Source organism: Ceratotherium simum, chromosome 26 (genome assembly GCF_057802395.1).
Source record: "Ceratotherium simum simum isolate JZ-2026a chromosome 26, ASM5780239v1, whole genome shotgun sequence".
In the NCBI taxonomy this organism is placed as follows: Eukaryota; Metazoa; Chordata; class Mammalia; order Perissodactyla; family Rhinocerotidae; genus Ceratotherium; species Ceratotherium simum.
In genome coordinates this window covers 38,811,263-38,839,219 of record NC_141925.1, presented here as the reverse complement: position 1 = coordinate 38,839,219, position 27,957 = coordinate 38,811,263, and the positions used below count along the sequence as shown (strand labels likewise).

The 27,957-nt window shown below is 43.8% G+C and overlaps 1 long non-coding RNA gene across 1 annotated transcript; it reads left to right on the top strand.

Annotated features, from left to right (window-relative positions):
- The first annotated feature begins 608 nt into the window (after positions 1-608).
- On the top strand, positions 609-27,910 carry LOC147913663 (uncharacterized). The gene is made up of 3 exons (XR_015548621.1): positions 609-856; positions 12,189-12,372; positions 27,809-27,910. It is a non-coding gene; the product is annotated as an uncharacterized LOC147913663 (long non-coding RNA).
- The last annotated feature ends 47 nt before the right edge of the window (positions 27,911-27,957 follow it).

Sequence of the window (27,957 nt, the reverse complement as noted above, 5' to 3'; positions counted from 1 at the left end):
CCACAGGCTTGGGTGGAGCTTCCTCACTCCGGGGCCCCTCCGAGCTGAGCCACCCTGGAGCAGCCTAAGTGCAGCCCTGTCACCTGCCCAGGCACTGCGCACCCCTGGGACAGCTGGCAACTATGCTGCGCAATGGAAGAGGCGGGCGACATGAAGTGCATCCCGGGTTGGAATGGGAAAGAGACCCGCGGGGCACCGTCTGGGACGCGGGGAGCCTCACTCCCCACTTCCCCCGCCAGGAATTGGTGGCTCCTCGGGCTGCAAACTGACCTAGATTTGGTCAGAGGTTCCTTCCCGCTGACAACCCTCCTTGGCCCTTCCGTGACCCCAAAGCCACAGTGACAGTTTCCAGACCCAGAGATGGGCCAGCCTCTGGCCATCCGCCCCCACACTCCGCCCCGCCGGTCCCAACGGCTCCTTGGCAATGTTTGGCCTTGGGAGGTAGGGGCTTCTCCACGCCCTCTCTCTCTGGACCGGTGGAGCCACCTCCGCTCGTTCTCCCACGGGTCTCCCCTCCCTCCGCCGGGTCTCCAGGCGGCCCCCGGACCCCCATCCGCCCCTTCGGCCCGCGGTCCCTCCAGAGCTTCCGCTGGCGCCGGGGACCGGCGCGGGGAGGCTCCGTCTCCCGGCACGGCCCAGCGAGCCCGCGGGCCCGCGGAGGAGGGCGGGCACTCACCGCTCTGCACGGCCGCCCCGCCGCTCACCGGGCCCTCGGTGCGCGAACCCGGCCTCGGGGTTGTAGGCGGCCCGGGCCTCGCTCAGCGGTGCGCGGAACGGCGTGGGGGTGGAGCAATCCGGGGTTGGCCGGATCTGAATTCGAATTCCAGCTCTGCCATTACCAGCAGGGTGACCTTGGGTAAGTTACTTTTCTTTCCTGGGTGTTAGTTTTCTCATCTGTGAAACGGGAATAATAATCTTAACTCCTCCTGTTGGGTAGCTGAACAGGAGAAATGCCTGGAAAAGATATCTCGATTGACCATGCACAGAGATAGCGCTACACAAACCGGGGCTGGAAGAAGCCCGAGTCCCTCTGACTCCTCAGGACCCTGCCAGTTCACTCCCCGCCCCCAAGATCCTCGCTCCCAGGCTCTCCCCATCCCTTGTCCCTTGCATACGCTCCTATCTCCCTCAGGCCTCCCTCCCATTCATTTTCCCTCCTGTAATAAAGTTGTCTGCCCCTCCCACCACCCGGGCTGGTTTTAAACTCTTTAAATTTTAAAGAGAGGGGCACTCCATGGAGGCAGGATTGGCTTCTGGCTGTGGGCATCGGGTTGGGGGGCTGGTTCTGGTGGCAAGAGCAGCCACACTTGGAGCTGGATAAGGCACCAGCCCCCCTTGCTCTGAGTCTATGCTCGCCAAGGAAATGCATTTATAACTCATAAGATTTTAAAAAGTCAGAACCATGGCTGGCACCTCCCCACTAGCTGGTACATATTCAAAGACAACAGGAAGGGATGAGAGAGCATGGACCACTAATTTATCAAGTCATCTATTGTGAGAGGCACATGACAGGCCTTGTGCTATTCAGATTCTATCTGTCATAAAGTTCAGAACCCAATTTGTAAGCACTCAGGCAACAGAGGGCCTTGATTGGCTTAGCTGGAGCAGGGCAGAGGCACAGCTGGTGAGGGCTGGAGCCATGCCAGGAAGACCCCTGGAGAGCTCCTCTCTGCCCTGATCTCAGCTTTGATCTCCTCCACCCCATAGGCTTTCATTCTCCAGGTGGCAGGGGACATAGTCAACTTCCAGACTCATATCCTCACATTCCCTCACACTAGGGAAAAAGAATGTTTTTCTCACCCTATTCCTACCCCTACTTGGCTCAAAATTTCCCAGGGAAGCATTCTGATTGGCTCAGCTTGACTCATATGATTATTCTACTTGGCGAAAGAGGATGAGTCAGCTGTGCCCCACAGCAGTAGGGCAGGTAGGGTCATCTAAGAAGCCAGCAATTTGGACCACATGTCTGGAGCAGGGTAGGGAGAACTTTCTTAAAGGAAGGGGGATAGTGTTCTCAGAAGAAGGGAGAAATTATGGCAGACCATGACAGCATTTTCATAGGTGCTCATATAATAGTTTTAAATGTCATTACATAGCAAATCCAAATGACAGGCATTATTATCCCCACATTGCAGATGAAGAAACAGTCTCAGGTAAAGAACCTGCCCAAACGATCATGGATGTTTGCTAAAAACATCAGGCTGTAGAGGAATAGATTCTCCACATGGTGCTGGAGTTTATCATCCTTGCAAATTACTTACTAATTGCAAAAGAAAAACATGTCTTGACACAGGAAAGATCTGGCAGTCACTACCTTAAACAGGTGAACAAACAGCACTACTTAGAGTGGAATGATCTGACATCCTCTGCCTCCTGAGGTGACACAGTGTGAAGGAGACATCACCTGTGAGGTATTCTTGCCAAAAATGTTTAATCAAGTCTCTAAACCTCATTCCACTTTAGAGGAAACACAGGGACTTGAGAAGGAAGTTAAATATCACCACAAGAAAACAGAAATAAATTCTGTGGAAAATTCTAATGGATAGCTGTTCTTGACTCGTCCAAAAGTCAAGGCCAGTCCTCGACAAGAGGGAAGTCAAGATGGCGGCGTAGGCAGACTCTGAACTACCTCCTCCCGCAGACACAGCCAATTTACAACTACTTGTGGAAAAATTACCCCTGAGACAGAACTGAAAACTGGATAAGTGGAACTCCTGCAACAACGGACAATACTAACTGAGGTAGAAGAGGCAGAAACTCCCTTCTGGAGAGAAAAACGCCGCCTTAACAAGCCGCCAGCGTCATGGCCACCCGGGAGCAGCCCACAAGTACGCAGCCCTCCCTGGAGGCGCGGGGCCCTGAACCGGGGAGCGCCCCCACTGTGGGCATTTTGTGGACCCAGCACAATTGAGGCGAGTGGCATAATATCTGACTTTGCCTGCTACTAAAACATGGGGGAGTACCCCCAGAAAAGCTGGTTCACAAAGAAATTAAAACTGGCTCTTAAAGGGCCTACGTGCAAACTCACCCGTTTGAGAAAGCAACCTAAAATCACCAGAAACAAAGGTGCACAGTGCTTTGGTGAAAAGAGACTCACCTAATAGGTCCTGAGTACATCTTGGTGAGAGGTGAGACCTCTCCAGGGACTGGGACATTGGCGGTGGCCATTGTTGTGGCCTGGTGTAGGCATGCTAACACAGACGCCATTGGAGTTCTCACTGAGGCCTGCTAGCCCAGGGTCTACCCCACACTCTAGAGCACCGATTTAATCCAGCTCAGCCAGGGCAGGCAGCCCACCCTAGAGACTGGCCCCACCCAATAACAAGCCCTCAGGCAACTTGTGGGCCTGCATAGATTGGTGACTGGATTCTCTGCAGCCTGGCAACTGAGCCGACCTCAGTGGGGCAGGGCTTGCACAAGGAGCCAGTGGAGAGTGTGGGGCGATGGTGGAGTGTGTGGGGCTCCTGCCGTGGCGAGACTGGGTCCGCTTCGGGAGGTCGGGGCGCGCACACAGGGCAGGACTGTGTTGACTGTGTGTGTGGACCTGTGGGCGGCAGGACTTGTCACCTGCAGAAGACTTGTGCTTCTCAAAGACCCACATAGGGGGTTTGCCCCACCTTCCAAAGCCTGAAACAATTGGGTGCTCCTATGCCTGAGGCCAGCCTCACCCAGCTGCAATCCTCAGAGAGCTGACAAGAGACATAAAGCCTGGAGGCTTATAGCAATTGTAAGGCCCTGAGCCTAACAACCTACCACACTGGGGGCCTACTCATGTAAAAGAAATACTGCAACACAAATGTGGTGTTAGAACTTGCAGCCAACTGTGCTGGGGCTCCCCACACCTGATAAAGAGACTGAAGGGCCCACAACAACTACAAGCAGCTGAGCATTACAACAGCTGGCCAGGAGCATAACTCGGCCTCCCTGGGTGCCTACAGGGAGAGCAAACAGGCCACAACAGAAGGACACACGTAGCCCACATAGGGGTCACCCCTGGAACATTGAGAACTGAGGGACGCACACTGGAATCCTCCTAATGCATCACTTACATAAGGTCACCTATCCAAGAGCAGGAGACGTAGTTGACCTACCTAACACGTAGACACAAGCACAGGGAAAGAGGCAAAATGAGGAGGCAAAGGAATACATTCCAAGTAAGGGAACAGGACAAAACCCCAGAAAAGGAACTAAGTGAAACAGAAATGAGCAACCCACCCGACAGAGAGTTCAAACTAAGAGTGTTAAGGCTGCTCACTGATCTGGGGAGAAGAATAGATGAACTCAGTGAGAATGTCAACAAAGAAACGGAAGATATAAAAAAGAACCAATCAGAAATGAAGAATACAATACTGGAAATGAAAAATTCACTAGAAGGACTCAAAAGCAGAGTAGAGGATACAGAAGAATGGATCTGTGAGCTGGACGAAAGACTAGAAGAAATTACCCAAGCTGAACAGGTAAAAGAGAAAAGAATTAAAAAGAGTGAGGACAGTCTAAGGGACCTCTGGGACAACATCAAGTGCACTAACATCCGTGTTATAGGTGTCCCGGAAGGAGAAGAGCGACACAAAGGGGCAGAGAATCTATTTCAAGAAATAATAGATGAAAACTTCCCTAACCTAAGGAAGGAAACAGACATCCAGGTACAGGAAGCACAGAGAGCCCCAAACAAGATAAACCCAAAGAGGCCCACACCAAGACACATCATAATCAAAATGTCCACAATTAAAGATAAAGAGAGAATCCTAAAAGCCGCAAGAGAAAGTCAAGTTACATACAAAGGAAAGCCCATAAGGCTATCAGCTGACTTCTCAGCAGAAACCTTACAGGCTAGAAGAGAGTGGCATGATATATTTAAAGTGCTAAAAGGAAAAACTTACAGCCAAGAATACTCTACCCAGCAAGGTTATCATTCAAAATGGAAGGAGAGATCAAAAATTTCCCAGACAAGCAAAAATTAAAGGAGTTTGTTACCAAGAAACCAGTGCTACAAGAAATGTTAAAGGGACTGATTTAAGGGGAAAAGAGAAGACCACAAATAGGAAAAATTATCTATTTCCATGATAAGAGGGTAATGGATACAAATGCACAAAAAAGAGGTTAGATATGATATCAAAAACATAAAAGGAGGGAGGAGGGGAGTTAAAGAGTACAGCTTTCAGACAGAGGTCAAACTAAAGAAACCATCAATTCTGTATAGAAGGAGAAAGGAACAGAGAAGGACTACTAAAACACTGAGAAAAAAAAGTTAAAAATGGCAGTAAGTACATACTTATCAATAGCTACTTTAAACATCAATGGACTAAATGATTCAATTAAAAGGCATAGGGTGGCTGATTGGATAAAACAACAAGACCCATATATATGCTGCATACAAGAGACACACTTCAGACCTAAAGACACTCACAAACTGAAAGTGAAGGGATGGAAAAAGATACTCCATGCAAATGGCAATGAAAAGAAAGCTGGGGTAGCAGTACTCATATCAGACAAAATAGACTTTAAAACAACAACTGTAAAAAGAGACAAAGAAGGGCATTACATAATGATCAAGGGAACAATCCAAAAAGAGGATATAACACTTGTAAATATCTACGCGCCCAATGTAGGTGCACCTAGATATATAAAGCAATTATTAACAGACATAAAAACAGAAATAGACAGTAACACAATAATAGTAGGGGACTTGAACACTGCACTTACACCAATGGATAGATCATCCAAACAGAAGATCAATAAGGAAACATCGGCCTGAAATGACACACTAGAACAGATGGACCTAGTAGATATATACAGAGCATTCCATCCAAAAACCGAAGAATACATGTTCTTTTCAAATGCACATGGAACATTCTCCAGGATTGATCACATATTAGGCCACAAAACAAGTCTCCATAAATTTAAGAAGATTGAAATAATACCAAGCATCTCTTCTGACCATAACGGTATGAAACTAGAAATCAACTATAGGAAGAAAATCAGAAAAGCCACAAATACATGGAGATTAAACAAAATGCTACTGAACAATGACTGGGTCAATGAAGAAATCAAAGAAGAAATCAAAAAATACCTGGAGACAAATGAAAATGAAAATACAACATGCCAGAATTTATGGGATACAGCAAAAGCGGTTCTAAGAGGGAAGTTTATAGCGATACAGGCCTATCTCAACAAACAAGAAAAATCTCAAATAAACAATCTAACAGTGCACCTGAAGGAACTGGAAAAAGAAGAACAAACAAAGCCCAAAATCAGCAGAAGAAGGGAAATAATAAAAATCAGAGCAGAAATAAAGGAAATAGAGACCAAAAAAACAATAGAAAAAATTAATAAAACCAAGAGCTGGTTCTTTGAAAAGATCAACAAAATTGACAAACCTTTAGCTAGATTCACCAAGAAAAAAAGAGAGAAGGCACAAATAAGTAAAATCAGAAATGAAAGAGCAGAAATTACAACAGACACCTCAGAAATACAAAAGATTATAAGAGAATACTATGAAAAGCTATATGCCAACCAATTCGACAATCTGGAAGAAACGGATAAATTCTTAGAATCATACAACCTTCCAAAACTGGATCAAGAAGAAGTAGAGAATTTGAATAGACCAATCACTGGTAAGGAGATCAAAACAGTAATCAAAAACCTCCCCAAAAATAAAAGTCCAGGGCCAGACGGCTTCCCTGGTGAATTCTACCAAACATTCAAAGAAGACTTAATACCTATCCTTCTCAAACTCTTCCAAAAAATTGAGGAGGCGGGGAAGCGCCCTAACTCATTCTACAAAGCTGACATTACCCTGACACCAAAACCAGACAAGGACAACACAAAAAAGGAAAATTACAGGGCAATATCACTGATGAACATCGATGCAAAAATCCTCAACAAAACACTAGCAAATCGCATACAACAATACGTTAAAAGGATTATACACCATGATCAAGTGGGATTTATTCCAGGGATGCAGGGATGGTTTAACATTCACAAATCAATCAACGTGATACACCACATTAATAAAATGAAGAATAAAAATCACATGATCATCTCAATAGATGCAGAGAAAGCATTTGACAAGATACAGCATCCATTTATGATAAAAACTCTGAATAAAATGGGGATAGAAGGAAAGTACCTCAACATAATAAAGACCATATATGAGAAATCCACAGCTAATATCATCCTCAATGGTGAAAAACTGAAAGCTATCCCTCTAAGAACAGGAACCAGACAAGGATGCCCACTGTCACCACTCCTATTTAACATAGTACTGGAAGTCCTAGCCACAGCAATCAGGCAAGAGAAAGAAATAAAAGGGATCCAAATTGGAAAGGAAGAAGTGAAACTGTCACTATTTGCAGATGACATGATTTTATATATAGAAAACACTAAAGAATCCACCAGAAAACTTTTAGAAGTAATAAACAAATATGGTAAAGTTGCGGGATACAAAATCAACATACAAAAATCAGTTGCATTTCTATACACTAACAATGAAGTAGCAGAAAGAGAAATTAAGAATACCATTCCATTTATGATTGCAACAAAAAGAATAAAATATCTAGGAATAAATTTAACCAAAGAGGTGAAAGAGCTGTACACGGAAAACTATAAAACATTGCTGAAAGAAATTGAAGAAGACACAAAGAAATGGAAAGATATTCTGTGCTCTTGGATTGGAAGAATTAACATAGTTAAGATGTCCATACTTCCTAAAGCAATCTATAGATTCAATGCAATCCCTATCAAAGTTCCAACAACATCTTTCACAGAAATAGAACAAAGAATCCTAAAATTTATATGGAACAACAAAAGACCCCGAATAGCTAAAGGAATCCTGAGAAAAAAGAACAAAGCTGGAGGTATCACACTCCCTGATTTCAAAATATACTACAAAGCTATAGTAACCAAAACAGCATGGTACTGGCACAAAAAGAGACACACATATCAATGGAATAGAATCAAAAGCCCAGAAATAAACCCACACATCTATGGACAGCTAATCTTTGAAAAAGGAGCCAAGAACATACAATGGAGAAAAGAAAGTCTCTTCAACAAATGGTGTTGGGAAAACTGGATAGCCACATACAAAAAAATGAAAGTAGACCCTTACCTTACACCATACACAAAAATTAACTCCAAATGGATTAAAGACTTGAATGTAAGACCTGAAACTGTGAAACTTCTAGAAGAAAACATAGGCAGTACGCTCTTCAACATTGGTCTTAGCAACATATTTTCAAGCACCATGTCTGACCGGGCAAGTGAAACAATAGAAAAAATAAACAAATGGGACTACATCAAACTAAAAAGCTTCTGCACAGCAAAGGAAACCATCAACAAAGCGAAAAGACAGCCTAACAATTGGGAGAAGACATTTGCTAACCATACATCTGATAAGGGCTTAATCTCCAAAATATATAAAGAACTCATGCATCTCAACAACAAAAAATCTAACAACCCAATTAAAAAATGGGCAAAAGACCTGAACAGACATTTCTCCAAAGAAGATATACAGATGGCCAACAGACACATGAAAAGATGTTCAAAATCCTTAACTATCAGGGAAATGCAAATCAAAACTACAACGAGATATCACCTCACGCCTGTCAGAATGGCTATAATTAACAAGACAGGAAACAACATGTGTTGGAGAGGATGTGGAGAGAAGGGAACTCTCATACACTGCTGGTGGGAGTGCAAACTGGTACAGTCACTATGGAAAACAGTATGGAGATTCCTCAAAAAATCAAGGATAGAACTACCATATGATCCAGCTATTCCACTGCTGGGTGTTTATCCAAAGAACTTGAAAACACAAGTGCATAAAGATACACGCACCCCTATGTTCATTGCAGCGTTATTCACAATAGCCAACACTTGGAAGCAACCTAAGTGCCCATCAAGGGACGAATGGATAAAGAAGATGTGGTATATATACACAATGGAATACTACTCAGCCATAAGAAACGATGAAATCCAGCCATTTGTGACAACATGGATGGACATTGAGAGTATTATGCAAAGTGAAATATGTCAGAGGGAGAAGGTCAAATACCGTATGATTTCCTTCATTAAGTAGTAGATAATAACAACAATAAACAAACACATAGGGACAGAGATTGGATTGGTGGTTACCAGAGGGGAAGGGGGGAGGGAGGAGGGTGAAAGGGAGAATTCGGTACATGTGTGTGGTGATGGGTTGTAATTAGTATTTTGGTGGTGAACATGATGTAGTCCATGCAGAAATAGAAGTACAATGATGTACACCTGAAATTTTTACAATGTTATAAACCAATGTTACTGCAATAAACAAAAAATTAAAAAAAAAATAGAATGATTTCCAGATTTAAAAAAAAAAAAAATAGAATAATTACGACAATACGCTATAATAAAAGTTTCCATAGATCTTAGGAAAAAAAAAATTAAAATAAAATAAAAAAGAAAAAAAAATAAATAAATAAACCAATGTTACTGCAATAAACAAAAAATTAAAAAATAAAAAAAATAAAACAAAAGTCAAGGCCATAAAAAAAAAAGGTGGAGAAACTGTTCTAGATTAGAAGAAACTAAAGAGACATAAAGCCAAATGCAATGTGACCCTTGATTTTTTTCTGATGTGAAATAGAGCAGCTATAAAACACATTCTTGGGGCAAGTGGGAAAAATTTGAATATGGACTGCATTTTAGATGGTATTATCGAATTAAATTCTTTTTCTTAGGTGTGTTAATCGTATTGCACTATGTAGGAGAATAACCTTACTCTTAGGAGAAGCATGCCATAGTACTCAAGGGTGAAGGTTATATATGAGCTTACTTTCAAATGATTCAGAAAATATGTAGGTAGATAGAAAGCAAATATGAACAAATGTTAATAATTATTCATCTAAGTGGAGGACATATAGAGTGTTCATTATACTATTCTTTCAACTTTTCTATATATTGAAATCTTTCAGATAAAAAGTTGGAAACAATAAAAAGAGAACTTGTCTAAGAACACACACACACAGCTGGAACTTAAACTCAGGCCTATCATTCAGCCACCCACTATCTGAGTGCTTTCTCTGATGACAGATAGGATGCTAGGGGCACACAGGCCCTGCCCTCCTGGAGCTTGCACTCTAGCACAGAAGACAGACAACTGAATAAACCATTTTTTAAAGAATGTGTTCAGTGCAGGAAGGAAGTGTAGCCTGCTGTGGGAATCGCAGAGGGAGAACAATGCAGTCCAAGGGAAGACCTGCCAAGGAGGCGCCATTCAGACAGAATCTTATTCCTGAAAGGGAATCACATCGTGCAGAGGTCTTCACCTGCTTTACGGCAACAAACACTGTACATCAAGTGCACAAACAGGCACACATGCACACACATGGAATGTCAGTCTCACTCACCTTTGTTATGTGCAATGCACACAAATGTCTTCTATTCTATTCTAGTCCTTCCTACTTTTCTCTTTTACCCTTAGTGCTGGTTGCAACTCACTACAATAAATTTTATGACCCACTAGTGGTTTTTTACCTACATTTGAAAGTACTGCATTCTAGGACCCAGTGAAATTCAAAATGACTGGGAGAAGAGTGGCCACAGAGGGCTGGGGAAATCAGTGGGCAGAGCTGGGATGTGAGGGTCTTGTAGGATTTCATCCTGAGGGCTGTGAGGGCCTTTGGTGGGATTAAAACAGTCACATTTGAGTGCCAGTGCCAAAACTCACCTCCCTCCTCCTATCTCCCCCTTTGCCCAAAGACTCCTTTACCTCTTCAACCAGAGCCCAGAAAGTGCCTCTCACCTGGTGGGGCTGAAGGCTGTGTACAGGTATGGCTAGAGACTGCCAGGCCAGCCCCTCCTAGGACTGGAAATTTTAGAATGTGTGCATAAGTTTAGGTTATAGCCTCCTCTGGAAGCATTTTCGTATTTTTCCAGGTCTAGAGTAGAGGGACAGGCAAGAAAAGAGAGAACTGCCTGCTGGAAAAGGGGGTGGAGTGCCCCTGAGCTGGGGCTGGAGTCTAGAGTTCTGACTTCCTTCAGGCTCTGTGTGTCCTTGGTCCAGAGCTCCAAAGGGAAAACCCAAGTGGCCCAAACTATACTTTTACTGCATAACAGAACTAGGAAATGAGCAGGCCCCTGCTCCCACCAGTGTCAGCTACTGCCCTCAGGGAATCCACTCAATAGCTGGCTCCACCCCCAATGCAAGGGCTCCCTCCCACCACTCCTGCCATCTAGTCAAGGACATCCTCTCTCTCCTTTCACACAGGCCCTTGATGCTCTCCATACTCCCAGCCCAGCCCTCTTGCTAGCCTTCAATGACTAAGCCACCAGATCGTATGTGGTCTCTTTGTGTCCTTCTCTCAGCACCTGTGAAGAGTTGATATCCTCTATTGTATAGATTCTCAACCTTGGTTGCACATTAGAATTACCTGGGAATTTACAAAATCCCAATATCTAGGCCATACCCCACAGCAAATACATAGAATCTCAGAGACTGGCATGGCTGCATCAGTACTTCGAAAGTTCCCCAGGTGATTCCAATGTGCAACCTAATTGGGAATTCCTGCTTCACTGTGTCTTGTTGCAGCCAGGAACCATGAGGGGGACAGGGGGATGGGGTCACTATGGGTTCAGGTGACCAACCATCCTGGTATGCACAGGACTAAGCATTTTCTTGGATGTGAGACTTTCAATGCTAAGACTGAGAAAGTCCTGGCAAACTGGGGTGAGCTGGTCACCCTCGTGTTCACCTGACTGAGTTCTAAGAGCTCAGTGAACTAGTCTGTCCACTAGTAATACTTGTGCCCGAAGAACCAGAGCCCCACTTTAGTGCTTTGGGTACTGCTAGACAAACTCTTTCTCCCCTTTCTTGGCCTCTGCCCTTGGGGCCTGGCATGTGGCCCTGCACACTTACCTTGTCCTGGGCTGCCCTTCCCTGCAATGCTTCTCTGCCGGTAAGAACACTGCCCAGCCTTCACACCCAGCTTGTCAAACCCTGTCTCATCCCTGAAGCTTCTCAGACCCTACAGAAGGAAAGGGCCCTTTCTGTGGTATAAGGAGGGGGGAGGGGCTTGAGGAGGGTCACATGCCAAATGGAGTAAGTGGGCACAGTAGCTCAGAGCTCAGACATCACCTCACAGAGTGTAAGTCCATACTCAGGACATCCAGAGAGCAACGTGACCCTTATTAATGTCAGTAATCACCTATAGGGATGGTGGAGGAAGGAAGGTGGAGGAGTGCAGAGAGGAGAGTTGAGACAAACAAGACGACTTTGGTTTCCAGTAAACAGACTCATCCCACAGCCATCCACTGAACACCTACTGTGTGTACAGCACCAGACCAGGCACAGAGGCCACAGGAGAGAGGCAACTTTCAGTTTCAAGAGCCCATGATGTAAGTATAATTTTCACTGATTTTTTTAGATAATCACAAATCCAGACTAACTGGAGGAAAAATAATCTGTTTTTTTCAGATCAAAAATAAGCATTTACAGGGCCGGCCCCATGGCATAGTGGTTAAGTCTGGCACGCTCCACCTCAGTGGCCCAGGTTCGCAGGTGCAGATCCCAGGTGCAGACCTACACCACTCATCAAGCCATGCTATGGCAGCGACCCACACACAAAAGAGAGGAAGATTGGCACAGATGTTAGCTCAGGGCTAATATTCCTCAAGCAAAAAAAAGAGGAAGATTGGCAACAGATGTTAGCTCAGAGCAAATCTTCCTCACCAAAAAAAGAATTAAAAAAGCATTTACAACAAAATAGGTACTTCTCTCAGATACCTAGAATAAATCTAACAACATACTACCTAGTAGAGGTACTTTTGGAACTTCTTTTAGTGATTAAAATATTCATGGTAAATGGGTGCTCAAAAGTTTTCTTTTTTTTAATCTTATCAATCAATTAGGTATCACACTATTCAACTGCTTTGCAAAATTTTTCCTCGACAATCACATGGTAGTGAAGCTCTGCCTCAGGTTATGATGGAGTTTTTGTTATAGTGGAGTTTGAACAGTAGCTTTTTCTGATAAGAAATCTTGAAAATTATTATTGAGGTTCTTTTTTAAAAAATAGCCAGAAGTTAACAACTTCTTTCTACCTAAACTTGAAATAAATGTGTATTTGTCATAAGGATAGTAAGCATGTGTCTCACTAGGATTCAGTCTGAGAAGCAGGGCCGGGAGGAGATACACACACACACACACACGCACGTGCACGCACACACACACACACACACACCCCTGGCCCAGCGAGGGCAAAGGAGGATCCAGGGGAAAATAGAGCAGTTGCAGGCCCAGCTGCTGCTTCAGGCCAGTGAGGTGAGTCAGATCAGCAACAACGCGTGTGAGCTACAAAACAGCTGCTTGTATTCTGCCTCCAAATCTCCCAAGAATCTCCTTGTAGCCCACTGGAACTGAAACATACCAGGAAGGGAATTCTGGCAAATGCAGTTCAGTCTACCCAAGTCGACACATAAAGCCATGATTTGTCATGCTGAGAAATTATTTGGCTTACAAAATCTGCCCATTTATTAAGTGCATTTATGTCATATAAAACAAAAAAAGATTCAGTAGTCTGCAGGACACTGAGGAGCGAAATATTGGCCCAAGAAGACCCAAGAGACACTTCCATCTACAGTTACAACAAACAGGACAGATGGCAGAAGGAAAGCTATTGGGTTCAAAGGTCATCCTACAGCTTTCCTGATCTATGAGTCTGAATCCAGAATTCCCTGATTGTTTCTTCCCTAGAATGGACCTAACTCATTCCATTTTCAGAGAATGACTATGGAGATTTGAAAAGCAAAGCACAGAATCCCCCCCCCTTTTTTTTTTTTTTGTGAGGAAGATCATCCCTGAGTTAACATCCATGCCAATCCTCCTCTTTTTGCTGAGGAAGACCGGCTCTGAGCTAACATCTATTGCCAATCCTTCTCCTTTTTTTCCCTTTTTCTCCCCAAAGCCCCAGTAGATAGCTGCATGTGATAGCTGCACATCCTTCTAGTTGCTGTATGTGGGACACCACCTCAGCATAGCCAGACAAGCAGTGCATCGGTGCACGCCCGAGATCCGAACCTGGGCCGTCAGTAGTGGAGCACACACACTTAACCACTAAGCCACAGGGCCGGCCCCCAGAATCTGCCTTTGATGTAGATCCTCAGTATCAAATGAAAGAAGTGCTAAAGGTGCCACTTCAGTCATCACCTCTGCAGTGCTGCATCATGCCCCTTTCGTGTAGACTCTCTGACACACAGCGAGGCCTTCCCCGTAGCTATCATTCCCCCAAAGTGAACCTGCTGATGTTGAATAAGGCAGGAACTCTGTCTAAAGGTTTTCATACACTGAACACAGCCATGAGATTTGTCCACCATGTGGACTTTCAGGTCTTAATAAGAGTTGAACTAGGAATGACGGCCATCCACACTTACTATACCCAAAGGGTTTCTCCCCAGCGCAAGTTCTCTGGTGTTCAGGAAGAGCTGAGGTCTGACCAAAGGCTTTACCACCTTCATTTCATTCATGGCTTCTCCCTTATATGGATTCCCCGATGATTAATAAGGGATGAACTATACTTGAAGGTTTTCCCACATTCTTTACGTTCAGAGGGTTTGACTCCACTGTGAGTTTTCTGATGCTGAATAAGGTGGGAGTTCCGACTAAAGGCCTTCCCACATTCACTACATTCATAGGGTCTCTCTCCAGTGTGAATTCTATGATGTTTAATAAGGAATGAACTCCTACTAAAAGATTTCCCACACTCATTACAGTCATAAGGAGCCTCCCCTGTATGGACTCTCTGATGCTCAATAAGGTGCGAGTTACGACTGTAAGTTTTCCCACAGTCATTGCATTCATATGGTCTCTCTTTGGTGTGAACTCGCTGATGATCTATTAGATTCTAGCTCTGGCTGAAGGCCTTCCCACATGCAGTACATTCACAGGGTTTTTCCTGAGTGTGGATTCTCTGATGTCGAATAAGACTTGAGCTCCCACCAAAAGCTTTTCCACATTCATTACACTTATAAGGCATCTCTCCTGTATGAATTATCTGATGCTGGATGAGGTGTGAGCTGTGCCGGAAGGTCTTCCTACACTCACTACATTCATAGGGTTTCTCTTCAGTATGTATTCTTTGATGCTGCATAAGGTTTGAACTATGTCCAAAGGCTTTTCCACATTCATGACACTCATAAGGTTTCTCTTGTGTGTGGATTTTTTCATGCTGAGTAAGGTAAGAGTTCCGCTTGAATAATTTTCCACATATGTTACACATTGGAGATTTCTCTTCAATAAGAGTTTGTGGCTGTTGGATAAGGTTTGCGATATTACTGAAGTTTCGTCCGTATTCATAGGCTCCCTCACATTTGTTTTGTTCACATTCATCTCCTTCATGTAGTCGTATCCCTACTTCAAGAGTTTTCTGCTTTATAATTAAATGATCCTCAGTCTAGGTCTCACCATCTGACGAAAAATATAAAAAAGGTAAATGTAACAAGAAAAACTCCTGGGGGAAAACAGGATGATCAAAGAATTCCAAAAGTATTTCATTCAAAAAAGTATGAAAAATGGCCTTGCCATATAGGGAAAAGATCAATACAAGTTGAGCAGATTTTGAGAAAGTGGTGGGGAAGCTAAAGTTAGGATTTATATATGAAGGAGCTAACCAGATATATTGGGATTAGCAGAAAAGGAAAGCAGAGTTTGAGGGAAGTGGGATTATCTCAGAATGCAGGAAGGGTGATGTTGGGTGCTATGTGTGGGAGGGGCAGAAACTGAACAGGATAAGTAAAAGAAGAGAACCTCACCCCAGAGGTTCTGTCTACATGGTACCCTGGCCACATGGATTGTCTCTGCTGTAACAGGGAAGACTCCTTCACATGATCAGACACCAATACCTTCCTCACTCCTGTGGAGAGTCTCTCTCCTACACACAGATGCTCACATGCTCACTCATGAACACAGACACACTCATACCTCACATGTACCTTTATAAATAGTGCAAATTGGGAGGTTCTGATAAAGAAGGGGAGAGGGAAGAATAAAAGGAAAAGTTGTTTAAAATTTGAAGCATGGGGTAGAGAGAAATATTTCCAAATCTATTTCAACTCTCAGAGAATACATAAAAACAAATTCTGTACCCCAGCTGCGTCTAAGGGAAACATGATAGAAAAACATCTGTTTACATTAACACATTTCTCCTCTCTAAGTTGTACTTACTAGATATGGCTTACTGAAGCTAGAGGGGTTATTTTGCAGTGATGTTATAGAAAGTAGGCCCTCTGCTTAGAGGGAGCTTTCCGGAAGAAGGGGGTGCTGAGGAATACCCAATACATCATTTCCATCAGCAGTGAAAACCTGATATGTGCACAGCCCTGATTCTATTAGGAAATAGTCATTGCTTTTAAGGAATTTAATAATTATTTGTGATATCATCACAAAACCATATTTACGCTTGTTCTCCACCTCCAGATATGCCCTCATCTTCTGAACGTTCAATTTGGATATTGGGCGGTTTTTTTACAAATTTTTTTTCTTGTGACGAGAACTTTTAAGATCTACTCTCTTAGCAACTTTCAAATATATAACATAGTATTGTTAACTATAGTTTCCATGCTATACATTACAGCCCCAGGCTTATTTATTTTAGAACTGGAAATTTGTACCTTTTGACCAACTTCACCCATTTTACCCACCCTCCACCCCTCACCTCTGGCAACCACCAATCTGTTCTCTGTATCCATGAGTTCAGTTTTGGTTTTGTTTTTTTTTAGATTCCACATATAAGTGAGATCACACAGTACCTCTCTTTGTGTGTTTATTTCACTTAGCTTAATGCCCTCAAGGTCCATCCATGTTGTTGCACATGGCAGGATTTCCTTCTCTTGTATGGCTGGATAATATTCCATTGCATATATATACCACATTTTCTTTATCCATTCATCCATCAATGGACACTTAGGTTATTTCCATTGTAAATAATGCTGCAATGAACACAGGGGTGCAGATATCTTTTCAAGATAGTGATTTCAGGGCCAGCCCCGTGGCTTAGCGGTTAAGTGCACGCGCTCCGATGCTGGCGGCCGGGGTTCGGATCCCAGGCGCGCACCGACGCACCGCTTCTCAGGCCATGCTGAGGCCATGTCCCGTGTACAGCAGCTAGAAGGATGTGCAACTATGACATACAACTATCTACTGGGGCTTTGGGGGAAAAATAAATTTAAAAAAATTAAAAATAAATGTTTAAAAAAGATAGTGATTTCATTTCCTTTGGATAAATACCCAGAAGCAGGATTGCTGGATCATATGGTACCTCTATTTTTAATTTTTTGAGGAATCTCCATACTGTCTTCCAATTGGCTACACCAGTTTACATTCCCATCAACAGTGCACAAGCATTCCCTTTTCTCCACATCCTTGCCAAAACTTGTTATTTCTTATCTTTTTTATGATAGCCATTCTAACAGGTATGAGTGGATTACTGGTTTAATGTTTTTACATCCCCTTACACATATGTTTACCTCACGTGTCAGACAGATTCCAAGTTCCTGGAGAGCAGGGACTAGGTCTAACAAGTTAGGTACTTAAAGACTGATAAAGACATCAATCAGGTCTAAATGCTAGCTGGGCAGGCCATTCTTTTTAGCAAGATACCATAATGAACTCAAGTCACCCACTGATGCCTAGAACAGCACAATCCAACAGAACTTTCTGTGGTTATGGAAATGGTCCACATCTGCGCTATCCAACACAGTAGCCAATACCACATGTGGCTACTGAACACTTGAAATGTGGCTAGTGCAACTGAGGAGTTGAACTTCTAATTGTATTTAATTTTAATTAATCTCAATTTAGTTAGCCACTTGTGGCTAGTGCCTCCCCTATTGGACAGCACAACTCTAGAGCTTTCTAAATCTGCCAAATCTGTCCCACAGGGCTTGGAGCACTTAAACTTAGAAGCCCTTCAAAACTGGATTGATTAAATAAGATGAAACACCAGAAAGAGAAGATGACAAATAGAGTCTCCATCAGCTCATCAACAAGTGAGAGAGCAGTAACCTGGGCATGCCTCCATAGGACTTGGATTTGGAATTCTTCATAAAGCAGTAGATTTGCCTTCTGTACTTGGCTTAGGCAAATATTAAAATGAGGGTTTCTTCTATATCTCCCTGGCCTGGCCCCTACCTGTCTTTCCAGCCTCCTTCTGATCTTCTCCCCTACAAAGCCTCTTCTGCTATCTGTTGAACCACTCTATTCATTCCCTCCCACAATATGTGAAGGCTTAGATGTTCTAGAAGATGTGCCTTTTATCTGGCCCACTGCCAGAGATTTAACAGCCTGCCCGACAAATTCAAGAATGTAAATCCTACTGCTCTCAGGCCTGTTTAGTATCACCTTCTCCATGAAGCTGAAGGTGATCCTTCTATAGCTCTTGAAATACTTATCATCTTTAAGAGTCCTATGAAACTTCATTCATTCATTCACATTTATTCAGTACATTTTACTGAGCACCAACAACATGCCAGGTACAGTTCCAGGCTGTAAGATACATCAGTGAGCAAAACAGACAAAAACCTGCCCTCAAAGACCTTTCATTTTAGGAGGGGAGATGGATAATAAACTATGTTAATACATACTATTAGAAGCTGATAAAAGTGCTATAGAAGAAAAAAGCAAGGAACAAGGATTAGAGTGCCCAGGGGAGGGAGTGGGCAGAAGGGTTGCAATTTTAAATACTATGGTCAAAGAAGGATGAAGAAAATGGTATTTAAGCAAAGACTTGAAGGAGATAAGGGTATCTGGGGAAGAGCATTACACACAGAAGAACTAGCAAGTGCCAAGGCCTTGGGTGTTCAAGGAGGCAAGTATTACTGGAGCAGAATGAGCAAGGGGAAGAGTAGTAAGACGTGAGGTCAGAGACACAAAAAGGGGATCAGAGAACGTAGGATTCTGTAGGCTATTACAAGAGGTCTGCTTGTACTGAGTGAGATGGGAAGCCACTGGAGGGTTTTGACCAGAAGACAAGATCTGACATTTTAACAGGATCACGCTGGCTGTTCTTGGTTACAGACTGTAGGAAGGCAACGGTAGAGGCAGGACAACCAGCCGGGAGGCTATTGCAATAATCCAGGTGAGAGATGATGGAGACTTGGACCAAGATGGTGGCAGAGGAGGTAGTAAGAAGTACTTGGATTCTGAAAAAAATGTTGATGGTTGCGTCTCCTGAAGGATACAGATATGAATATGAGAGAAACAAAGGTTTCTCTCCGGCTTGAGTAGCTGGAGGGATTGTGTTCCTATCTACTGAGATGGGGGATATTTGCAAACCAGCTACAGCATCTCCAATAATCTAGAAAGACATTTCCACATGGCTCTCATACCAGTCTCTTGAGATCAACATGTCCCAAACCTGCTCCTCCTTCTGTTGTATGAGTATTTGGTATAACATTCTTGCAACTTTCCTGTAGCTTTAACATTTTTCAAAATAAAAAGTGGGGGGGGGGAACGACAACTATCAGTGAGTCCCTTCTCCACCCCAACACATATGCACTCAGTAAACAAGTACTATTGCCTCTACTACAACATATGTTTGATATTGTCCCTGCCTTCCTGTTATCACTGTTAATGTCCTAAAGTCAGATCCTAATCACCTCTCACCTCACTAAACAAATCAGATTCTCTTCCTTAATATAGAATGCTCAGCTGCTAGCCTCCTGTTAAGGAAAGCTAACATACCTCAGTATCTGCCAAACAAAATCTGAACTCTTTGGCCTGCGTTCACTGTCCACAATCTTACTCCACTCCCCCTTTACAGTCTCATCCTCTTTCACATCTTCTCCATGGTCCAGTTAATCTGAACTGTTTCCTGACCATTTATATCCCCAGGCATTTCCTTCTTCCTCCACCTCGAACAGCCTCCCTTCCAACTTCACCTATCAAAATCCTATTCACCCTTCAAGGTCCAGCTCAAAGGCTGAAACCTTTCCTTCCTGAAACCTAACCCTGCTCCAATCTCCAGCTGGAAAGGATCTGTTTCCTTTGAATCTCTAAGGCATACAGTTCCTGCCTCCCTCATGGCACTTTACCGCATTGTCTTCGGGCCTCTCCTAAGAAATATTTTTAGTTGTGTGTGTGCGTTCTCTTCAATTTATATTGAAAGCATCTCTAGAGTAAACGATGTCTTCCATTTCTTTTTCTCCAACTCCAGTACTACATAAACAACTCTGCATACATTAGGTGCTTTAAAATGCTCCTGATTATTTCCCAGCAACCCATTAAAAGCAAGTTCTACTCCATCAATAGAAGAATCTATAAATCACTAAGGGTCCCAAATAAACCACTTATAAAAAGTCTTCAGGGCTGAGACTCAAATAGAATTCAGAGAGGTATATCTCCTCATGGGTCTGAGCCACTTACAGAAAAAATATCAAACACTTGGATCCAAACTCTGGTAGATGGCAGGACCCCCTGGAATGCCTCAGCAGACAGGGGCCAGTCTGAGACACAGCTGGAGAAGCCCAAGAAGAGAGCAGCTGCCTTCTAAATAACAGGCAAATAAAATGTGTCCCTGTAGATGAAGGTTTAAAAAAAAAGTTTCTTGACTGATCTGCTTCTAATTTAAACAGAGGAGGAAATCTATGCAGTTCTTCAAGTAGTTTAACCACAAAGCTGTGTGATCCCAAGTACATTTACTTCTAATAGCAGAAGAAATGAGCAATGCTGCCTGTACTGGGTCAAATAGTATCCCCAAAATTCATGTCCTCCTGGAAAATCAGAATGTGACCTTATTTGGAAATAGGATCTTTGCAGAGGAAATTAGTTAAGGTGAGATCATAAAGGATTAGGGTGGGCCCTACGTTCAATGACTGGTATCTTTAAGAGAAAAAAGAGAGGAAGATTCAGACACAGAAAGACACAGGGAAGAAGGCTATGTAATAATGGAGGCAGAGACTGGAGTGATGCAGCTACAAGGCAAGGAGCACCAAGGGTTGCTGGGAGCCACCAGAAGCTAGGAATAGTCAAAGAAGGATTCTGCCCTAGAGCCTTCAGAGGAAGCTTGGCCCTCTTGGACTGTGAGAGAATACAGTTGTTTTAAGCCATGCAGTTGTGGTAATTTGTTACAGCAGCCCTAGGAAACTAATAGACTTCCTATTTGAGCTAACCAATCAACAAACATATGTACTACCTACTATGTGCAAGATACTGGTAGAGGTATTCAAATAGTGCTTCAAAGCACAATTAGGAATGATAACCCCTACCTCAGTGAATTGGGGATGGCATCCTCAAAGAATGACATTGAGCTGAGTCTTGAACTTTGATCAAGATCAACAAGGTAAAGAGTATTCCAGACAAAAATCATAGCATATGCTAAGGCTCAGAAACATAAAAGGGAATACTAAGTTTCAGGAATAGTGAAAAAAGATTCAGTGTGACTGAAATGTATGCTCTGCATAGGCAGGAAGCAGGAGACATGGCAGAAAAATAGAGTAGAGCCAGATAATGAAGAGATATATAAGCCACACTCAGGATTTTGGGCTTCATTCTACAGGCAGAGAAGAATATGACCAACTTTGTTTCCAGGGAAGTTCATCTGGCAGCAGTAGGGAGGACAGCCCAGAGTGGGGGAAATGACCCACTCTGGGGGATATGTCAGAATGGGGATATGTCAACAATCCAAGAAAAATGTAACGGGCCTAAACTGAGGAAGTGGCAGTGACAGGCAACAGAATCAGGCCTTTCTGAAGAAAAACTGATAGGATTTGGTGGACTGAATATGGAGGAAAGGAGACTAGTAGAGGATGACTCCAGGTTTTCTAGCTTGGGAAAACCAGTTGCTAAAATTAACCAAGGTGTTCATTAGAAGGTAGGGAGGTGGGGGATGGCAGAAAAGGATGAGCTCAGAAGTGCACCTATGAACACCTAGTATTCAGGAGTCAGCTGGAAACAAGAGAAGCGTACAGTAGTAACTAAAGGCATCGAAGGAGATAGGATCACCCACAGGAGTAAGAAGAGAAGAGGGCTGAGAACAGTCTTGGGGAAAATCAACGTTTAAGAAACAGGTGGAGAAACAGGAATGGGAAAGGCCATGAGAAGGCAAGAGGCAGACCAGGAGAAAATGGTGCTTCCAAAATCAAAGAACAAGAGTTGCAAGGAAGAATGATCACATCAACAAAAAAATACTAGGGAGTCAAAAAAATTAGGGGTGAAAAAATGTGTCCAATGGATTCGTTAGTTAAGCCACTGGCAACTTGGATATAATCAGTTTTGATGGAGCAGAAGCAGTAACCTGCATTGAGAAGTGAATGGCGATTACAAAGACAATAGCAACTGGTGATGATTTTTTTTTAAAGAGGTATGACAGTGAAGAGAACAAAGACGATTGTACTCACTTCCCCCTGATGATCCATTAGCCACCAAGTCCTGCAGGTTTTCATGTGAATGTCTCTTACATCTGTTAGTTTCCTTCCTCACAGCACCTAGTCTGTTTCAGAAGCTTCATGGAGGAAGCTGTCCTGCACTCAGTCTCCAAGCATGGGACGCTGGAATGTGTGGGTTTGGATAGGCAGGGAATGGAAGGGACAGCAATGCATGTGAGAAAAAGGACACATAGGCACAACAGTGGGTAGTGCAAAGTGTCTTTGGCATTACCTTGTGCAGACACACCAGTCTTGCTGGGTTTGTCCTGGGGAACACTGAGGTAAGACTTTAAAGTTGGGTTGAGGCCACACTGCAGAGGACCCTGAGTGCCAGGTATGGAATATGGACTGAATTGCAGTGGGCACTGTGAACTAATGAATAAATGAGTATTTTAGGAAAGTGAATATAGGCATCTGGCCTCTTAGAAAGACTAGCGTCAGGGAGCCTATGGTAAGGATCTATCTCCTCTCATCTAAAACCTGATTCCTTTCTTACTCGAAATTCTTTCAAGGCCAAACTCATGACTTTCTAAGGCTTCCAGGGCGAATACGCAGTCCATAGGGATCTCCTCTTATGAACTGCTACATTGTTTATTGTCCTGTAGCCTCTCATAGTTAAGTATTCCAACTCAACTCTAAGTTTGTGGGTGAGTAAGGGTTAGGTTTTCTTTCAACTTAATCTCAGCACCTCATAATAATAACTCAATAAATCTTGCTGAGTTAAAAATTAGCCTGAAAACATGATTAGAAGGCTAACTATGTAAAAGAAAATCCCCCCAAACATAAGCCATCTCAATGTCCATGATGTGGATTATCTAAACCTTTGTCCCCAATTAAATAATCCAAAGTCCATTTTTTTTAATGGCCAAACATACACCAGATAATAGTGGGATGACAGATTGAAATAAAAATGTTGATATTTATAGTTTAACCTCATTTCCCATCAGCAGGTGGCTGGCTTGTCCATGGTACTCCACAGGCAAGCCACCCTCTTGGAGTTTATACTTGGGTGGAAAATGTACCTTCCCTAAAGATGAAGGAGAGTTTCGGTGAAGTAAGGGGAGGAGCCCACTCTTTTCCTGGTACTTAGGGTATATGGGACACACTTTGCTGGGTTCATTCATTCATTGATTCACACAACATTTACTGAGCTTCTCCACAGGGCAGCAAGTTAGCAGGTGCTGGAACAACAGATCCTCAAGACTGTGTGCTGTGATAGTGCTGCTGCAGGTTTGCTCTGCACAGTCAGAGAGGAAACATTAGCTGTAGGCTTTATTTACATGTAATAGAGCTTCAGGTGAAAAAAAAATAATCAGTAGTCTTGCACCAGGACAATGCTAAGCGTAACATTAATCGTGTCCATCTGTTCTGGGGCTGCAGTTGGAAGGACAAAGTTAGACAAAGATAACCCAGCTAGGTCAACACCTCACCCTTGTTCTTTCGAGGCTCCTGCTAGGGGGATGGACACAGGGACTCCGAGGACATCTGCTCAGGCAGCTTCTCCATGGGCTGGGTCCAATCCCCGGTGCTGCGCCAAAGCCAAGATCTTCTCTAAAAGTTGTTCAGAACACGGCCCAAGGGACAGGCAGATACTTGAGGAAAGGATGGGAGAAGCGGACAGATATAGGGAAACGGTAGGTGAAGCTTTCCCAAGAGAAGCTCCCAACCCAGGAGAAGGTCCGAGCTTCATTCTCCTTCCAGGCAGGCGGGGCCCCACCGCGGGGAGCGGCCAGGCGGGCAGCACCGGAGGGCGGCCTGTGGCCCCGGCGCCCGGCCCGGTCACCCAGCAGGTTCCTGCGTCCCTACTCCACCCCCATGGGAGTGCCGTCGGCCCGAGTCGTCCGCTGCAGTCCGGGCTTCGCAACGCGGCGGCGCGGTCCCTCAACCCTCTCCCCACTCTACCCCCCGGGGTGGCCGAGCCTCGACACTCACTCATTCAGCCCGCTCGGCGCGCTCCGCAGGGTGGGCGGCCCCGGCCTCCATGGGGACGGCTGGAACCTCGGGTCCTCGGCGTGCACTTCCGGGTCCCTTTGGGCAGCTCGGAGGTCTAATTTTGATCGCGAGTTCTCTAGGGGCCGTTAAGGAGCTAGGTCCGGAGAGGCGTGGAGGTAGCGGGCCTCCTTCGTTGTTTGTCCTTCCCCAAGAAGGGATGGAGGGAAGATAGAACAGATTTCTCTATTTGCCCTTCATAGTCTAAGTGGACCTGAGACCTAAATTGGTTGTTTCCTTCTTCCTCATCCCACTGCCCCATGAGCACCCCTTTTGCCTCCTCCGCTCGACTCCTGCCTTTTTTACCACCCATTCCCACCTCTCTTCTTCATGATCGCAGGCCAGGCTGACCCTGCTGAGCCAGAACTCGTTATCTATGCCCTCAGTCCAGCCAGTCCTCCTCTCCCTGTGTCGCTTCAACCTAGCCCCTCCCAGTTTTGCCTGGAGTATATAAAGAAGCAGAAGGAACATATTGGTACCAATGGGCTGAAAGAGGAAGAAAAAGCCTTAGAGATGGGGTCAAGATCCAAACACCCTACTGCGCCTGGAGTACAGGCTTGCTAGAGGCATATTTGATTTGTTGATGCAGGAAAAACGGTTAAAGAAATGAGTTGTTCATGATAAGGGAAATTTGCTGCTAAACTCAGAAATAACAGCTATTAAGTGCTCCAATTTTGGAGCACTTAAATTGACATTATCTCATTAATCCTCACAAGAATCCTATGAAGTTGGTACTTTTTACTATCTTACATGCCAGAAGCTGCATAGTTAGTAAACAACTACAGGCAGCATTGGAACCCTGGTCCGTTCAAACCAGCGCCTGGCATCTAATCTCACCCAGTAAAGATAATGGAGGAACACTGGGTGGAGATTTGTAATATAAGCAACTGCAGAAAAGAAAAAAGACAGACGCTTGTAATTGTGCCCAAGTTGTAAATTTAAAACATGAATGAAATACAAATATAAGGGGCTAGCCATTTTCTAAAAGTGAAGAGAGTGGATGGGATGCGTCAGCAAAATAAAAAATCCCAGTATGTATTTTCTTGATTCATACAGGGCACCATCTGTTTGAAATCATTCTTACCGTCTTGGATTAAACATTGGTTCCCTTCATGCACTTGTATTTTGAAGGGAGTGTAAGGTGTGATGCCATATGATACAAATGTTAGAAAACAAGACAGATGTCACAGTTTGCTGACTCCAGTAGGGAATGCCTGTCAGGAGGCAGTTCCTACCACAGCCCAGGATGCCTGATTTCTCTAGTTATATTTAAGTTCTCCAATCCCAGGGTATCCCTCCCTGGACAACGCTAGTCCTGCACTGCTAAATGCTTGCTCATTAATTCCCCCTTCTTTAGATTTTATGCTAAACACCTCTCTTCTATTTTTACTTTTGTTTTTTTTTTTTTTTTGAGGAAGATTGGCTGAGTTAACATCTGTTGCCAATCTTCCTGTTTTTCTTTTTTCTCCCCAAAGCCCCAGTACATAGTTGCATATCCTAGTTGTAGGTCCTTCTAGTTCCTCTATGTGGGACGCCACCTCAGCATGGCTTGATGAGTAATGAGTAGGTCTGCACTCAGGATCCAAACCAGTGAACTCCGGGCTGCCTAAGTGGAATGCGCGAACTTACCTGCTAGGCCACCAGGCCAGCCCCCTTTACTGGTTTTTATATTAGTACTTATAACTTTCAGGCACTTACTATGACCAGTACCTTTTACATTATCTCATTTAATTTTCATGCTATTATTAACCATATTGTATAGACAAGAAAACTAGAGAGGCTAAGCAAAATTTCCACAGTCACACAGCACAGTAAACAGCAAAGTTGAAACATAGGTATGTCTAATTCCAAAGTCATTGCTTTGACAACTGCTCTGTTTTAGTCTTCTTTACTCAATGGATGGTTTACCTTATTTGATTAGGTTAACTGTTCCATTGGCTAGTGCTGAATATCATGGTGCCTGCCAATTGTATTACTCAGTGAACGAATGAAAGAATAGATGAGGTTACATTTTTAGATGTGGGAATTCCATGGTGCCTTGCTGACATGCCGGGGCCTCCTTTGAACTTCATTCTTCAACTCCCTCAATTACCCACAAACTATTTCTTAGAGTGAGGCATTTCTCCATAGAGCTCATTTATTACCTTGAAAATGCCATACTCTCAGGGCCAGCCCTGTGGCACAAGCGGTTAAGTGCGAGTGCTCTGCTTCAACGGCCCGGGGTTGGCAGGTTCGGATCTCTGGTGCGCACTGACACACTGCTTGTCAAGCCATGCTGTGGTGGCGTCCCATGTAAAGTGGAGGAAGATGGGCATGGACGCTGGCTCAGGACCAATCTTCCTCAGCACACACACACAAAAAGAGGATTGGCATCGGAAGTTAACTCAGGGCTAATCTTCTCACAAAAAAAAAAAAAAGAGGAAAATGCCATACTCTCTCATCTGTAGGCCTTCTAACATGCTCTTTTGCCCAAAATACACTCCCTGCTCCTCTTGCAGTATTCCCCATCTCTCCAGTCTCTGTCCACTCTTTGGCTCAAGCCAAAAACCTAGGAATCAAACTTGATTTTCCCATTACCAGCTTTGCTCCACTACAATATAGCCAGAGGTAATAGTAAATCTTGGTAAGGATACATGTCCATCAGCAAGCTCTAGTTAGCAGAGCTAACTCATTTTGGGCACTGAGAAATGGAAATGTAAATCTACTGATGGGAGTGGCGGTGTCTCGGCAGGAAGTAGAAATTTGGGGACTTGACCTGTGGCCTGTAATTGTCAAAACTGTTTAAGCCTGTTTCAAGGAAGGTCCTCTGACTAGCTCCCAAAAGATACTGGGATAATTTTTCCTAGTATCCCAGAGAGCTCTGGGAGCACTTACAATCAGCTGCAAACTGATAATAGTGAATCACTGGGGCTATAACAGGGAATGAAGAGCTATCACAGAAAACTTCTCTGGGCTCTGGGATGTGTCTAATACCAACATCATGATGATGGAAAGCTTTGGAGTCAAATAGACCTGACTTTGAGCCATTAACTTGCTGTGTGACCCTAACAGGTTCTTGAACCTCTCAACACCTCAGTTCCTCTGTAAACCGGAGCTAGTTCCCTTGCAGAGTTGTTGAGGATTAAGTTTGAATATATACATACAGGTACACGTAGGTAGGTGGACAGATAAAAGATAGATAAAATTAGGTGTCCTGTAACTATTAGATTTCTTCTCTTCCCTCTCCAATCTTCAAGACTAAAAAGACCAAGAACACAAATTCATATTATATTAGACCAATTAAATATAAGCAAGCTTAAGTTAGTTGCCCTCAAGGATTATTTTGGTTTCTCATTTTTAACAGTTTTATTTCTTTTATTAAAAAGACACATTCTGCCTAGTTCTACTGAAACCTCAAACTATTGCCTCTTATTTTATGTGCCAACAGCATCCCAATCGAACAACCCTTTAAATCTTAAACATTCGGACTTTGCTGCAGAGGTCTGCGGAAGAGCAAGCTTTGTATCAGTACGAAGGAGAGTGATCCACTCGTTGTGAAGCAGGTTTCTGGAAGGAACTCAGTTGCAGCCAAGAAGG